We start from the raw sequence: 4,802 nt of genomic DNA, 5'->3' as shown, positions 1-4,802 counted from the left end.
TTCCTTTATTTTATCTTATCGTAGGACATTTTATTTTATCGTAGGTCAGTGTGTGTGTGTGTGTGTGTGTGTGTGTGTGTGTGTGTTTGCGCACGTGTGTAGTGTGCAATGTTGGTTGTAATATGAACACAACGCATGAGAAGTACCTTCCCCTCATAAAAGTGTCACCTCCACACTACGCTACAGATGACAAATGGATACGATATGTGGGACACAATAGTTAAATATGTTGGCCCTCATCAATCCAAAATCTTCAACTAAAACCCTATCAACAAACGCTATTATTAAGCCTAGGCAACGAGAATTCTCTGTATATTCGTTCGAACTTTTAATCTCCCTCAACTTCTCTATCCATATGAAAAAGACGGAATGTTTATACATTTCTCCTATCAGGTTTGATCTACAGCTAAGGAACAACAGCAACCACCATCACCAACACCACCACCACCACCACCACCACTACTACTACTGAGCCTTCTCACTAATCCCTGGTTAACCTACCAACAATCCCTAATCTCAGGTTCCAGCACAATATCCTACCCCTATTACTAGTGATATAACAAGTCCCCACCTACACATCCTACCCTTAATCTACATCTAACCCCATCCTGAGATCCTTACCATGATATCGTACGGTTAATCTACTATTAACTATGTGAGGATGTGTGGCCTACTGGTTAGGGTGTTACGTACACGATTGTTCGATCTTGCAGGCATGAAGTGGATTCGATCCACCATAGCCAAATTTAAATTAACAGCTCAATAGAACTTTTCTCACGGTGGAACAATGGTTTTTCTCTAACAGCAGTTTTACATTTGCCAGATTGTCTTTAGCTAGGCCGAAATAATGTCTTCAACACTTGACCCTTATAACCTCTTCTACTTCACCAAAAGCTAGAATAGAGATATCACAGTACCACCAACGAAGCCCATTGTTCTCAACGATATGTCTATTCTTCTGGCTGCTGGATAGTTATAAAAGCAAGAACCCCCAAGCAAAAACGAAGTAGTCACCTGGTGACAACTGAGCGGGGCGGCTCGTGACGACTCAATTAAGGAAGGGACTGCTAAAATCATGATCACAAGGAAGGCAGCTACTAAAGACATTGGTCAGCGAGAGAAATGATATTTACTGTCAGCAACTGTGAGACAACCCCCCCACAACCCTACAACTTTCACTAGCTCTAATTCTGTTCTCTTACAACATTATTCTATCTCTCTCTGTAATTACAACTAAACAATGAAGAGAACACAAATACAAACTTTACTTCGCATGCTTTTGGATTTATCATAACCTGTCCGTTGAGGCAAGGTATTGTAACGTAACGGTAAATGAATATTTCCTTAAAACTTCATGCATTGTTCATCTTCCACATCCTACAAATTGCCGTTATAACAACAGATTTTTATCGTTACAACTCCTGATTCCGACATTTCATATTATTGTGTACCTAATCAATCTTAACCGTTATATGATCATAAGACAGTAGATTTGACTCCAAGCCAAGCTGCCCATTGAGCTCTTGAGCAATGCGTTTCTTTTCATGTTATTCCAGGCGATGCAGCTCAATTTGAGCACCAGCTTAATTCTAGTCCACCATTTTTAAAATCCATTTTGCTGTAGATACTGGTTATTTCGCTGGATCAAAGATAGGCGGACAGAAAAAGGGTGTCTACCTCTGCTCGTTACTACGGAGGCCCCTAAAGCAATTAATAAAAGCATAGTATGTTACTTAGACATACTCCTTCTGGAGTGATGGTTGTAGTCATGGTGACCAACCCAATACGTCTAACAAATCCAACGGTCAAATTACAAGTAAGTATTATTACCAAACCATGTTACCTAGCCCTGTCACTAATTAAACCTTACTGTTAACCTGACACCGGCCCTTACCAGTATGCCCAAGTAATAACTAAACTTTTGCTACTAACATCAACTAACATCAACATTGAACGGGGTAACTTCTAGGTCAGAGGTTCTCAACCGGAGGTTCATCTGAACCTTGAGGGTACCTATAAGATTTTTTTTTTGTTATCATTTATGTATGCTTCTACAATGCATAAAATATTTTGACATTTTTTAAAATACAATTCCAAACATTTAATTAAAAAACTATAATAGGATTTTTTTTTTTAAATACGGAGGAATATGAGGATCCACTCGAATAAAATAGGAATCAAAGGGATTATAGATATAAAATGTTTGATAAAGACTGCTCTAGGTGGACGCTATATTTACTAGAAATAACAACCTAATCTTCCCTGAAATCATATCCTACAGCTAAAAAATATTAAAAAAAAAATACGAGCTATTGTAGTCCTTGATATATAGTGTCAGAATGGTCGCGCATGAGATGCTTTTCGTCACAGGTTCGCTCAAACAACAACAACAACCACAACAATAACATAAGTAGTAGCCGCACCAGCGATAGCAGCAGGGGCAGTAACAATAATATCCATTTTGTCAAACATAATTCCTAACATTGTTATACTAACACGAACGCTTTTTTTTATCGTTAAAGTAGGCGCAGGAGTGGCTGTGTGGTAAGTAGCTTGCTTACCAACCACATGGTTCCGGGTTCGGTCCCACTGCGTGGCACCTTGGGCAAGTGTCTTCTACTATAGCTTCGGGTCGACAAAAGCCTTGTGAGTGGATTTGGTAGACGGAAACTGAAAGAAGCCCGACGTATATATGTATATGTATATATATATATATATATATATATATTTGTTTTGCAAGATTATTGGCTAAACTGGCAATATGACCATCCCCAAGTACAACAACATATATATATATATATATATATATATATATATATGCGTGTGTGTGTGTGTATGTGTGTGTTTGTGTGTCTGTGTTGGTCTCCCCAACATCACTTGACAACCGATGCTGGCGTGTTTACGTCCCCGTAACCTAGCGGTTCGGCAAAAGAGAACCGATAGAAAAAGTACTAGGCTTACAAAGAATAAGTCCTGGGGTCGATTTGTTCGACTAAAGGCGGTGCTCCAGCATGGCCGCAGTCAAATGACTGAAACAAGTAAAAGAGTAAAAGAGTAGGTATTGGTGTTACTGACTCAAGCGATCCTCAATATACGGGAGGTACTGAGATTAGCGGACCCCAGAAAGATATAGAATAGAGCTGAATAGATTTGAACTCAATATACAAAGGCTGGAAGCTAAATACAGTAAGGTGTTTCTTTTATCACTGTATCACTTCTGACAACCTCCATCATCCAGTCACACAGAAAAGTTAAGGAGGGAGCCACCACCTAGTCAATCTATTCGCTAGAAATAGCAGCCAAGTCTCTCTGAAATTACACTATACCGATTTAGAGAATAGATATGTTGGGTTACGCGGTTATCGGCTTACTCTATGCAGGTAAAAATCATGATGGTCACAGACGGACATTCTATTTTATCGCAGGTCTGCTCAAACAAGGCTGAAATAGGGTTGAAGAACGAAAGACATAGCCCTCACATTTTGTAAATATTGCAACACAACATATAGAGAAAGAGAGAGAGAGAGAGAGGATTGTGTGTGTGTGTGTGTGTGTGTGTGTGTGTGTGTGTGTGTGTGTGTGTGTGTGTGTGTGTGTGTGTGTGTGTGTGTGTGTGTTCGCGCGTGTGTGTGTGCCAGTATGTGCGTGCAGTGTGCAATGTTGATTGTAATATGAACGCAACGCTTGAAAACCATATGATACGGTGAGCCAATGAGAAGACCTCTATGTGGCAGCTGAAAATGCTAGAAATAACAGCCGATTTTTTTTTTCTTAAATCACATGCCTTACTGTCTTAGGAAAGGTGTGAGAAAAGGGGCTGTTGGAGAATGGGACGCAATGGTTATAGCTGCAATACTCTTCGATGACAAGTCTACTTTATCAGGGCTGAACTACAATCTAAACAACAACAATAACAACAACAGCAACAACAACAAAATTAACCGTAACAGCAACAATGATACGATGCAGTGTTACTACCACCGCCGTCACCACACGTGACCCCTTCCACCAACACCACTACCACGTCCATTCACTGCACCACTCGCTACTACTACTACTACTACTGTCATTTATACCACGCCAACATTACCATCAATGCCACTACCGCCTTTCCACATAACACCAGCCTCACCACCACCACCACCACCACCATCACCATCACCTCGAATACTACTACCATTACTACATTTTCCATGGACACTACTACTGCTATAAACACATGACACCACACTACTACTACAGCAACAACAACAACAACTACTACTATTACTACTACTGCTATCACCGTACTATCTCTCCTCACTACCAACACTATCTTTACTGCAACCCACACTATAACCACCACCAGAACTACCGCGGCGTTTTTAATCACCTTTTCCCGAACGCTACCAGTGTTACCACGACCATCACCGCAAATTACACTACCATTATCACCACTACACCACCAACAGCACCAACACCACAACCACCACCTTTACCGCCACCAGGGCCGCGCTACACCACCGTACTGTTATTACTACTGCTACTCATACCGTTCCACCAGAACTACTACCAACACCTAGACCACAACAGTCATCAGCACTACTACCAATACTACAGCTAACCCACCACCACCACCACCACCACTACTGCTACTACTACAAACTACTACAGGTGCTGCTTCCCGTCGTTGCAGCTATTAGTATTGTTATAGTTGCTGCTGCTGCTGTTACTGCCAAAGTTTCTGCTGCAGTAGTTCATGTTGTTGTTGTTGTTGTTGCTGTTCTTTGCTACTATTCCTGCAGTTGCTGCTATCACCAAAA

This window comes from Octopus bimaculoides, chromosome 11 (assembly GCF_001194135.2).
Source record: "Octopus bimaculoides isolate UCB-OBI-ISO-001 chromosome 11, ASM119413v2, whole genome shotgun sequence".
NCBI classification, from domain to species: Eukaryota; Metazoa; Mollusca; class Cephalopoda; order Octopoda; family Octopodidae; genus Octopus; species Octopus bimaculoides.
Note: the sequence above shows the minus strand (reverse complement) of the source record.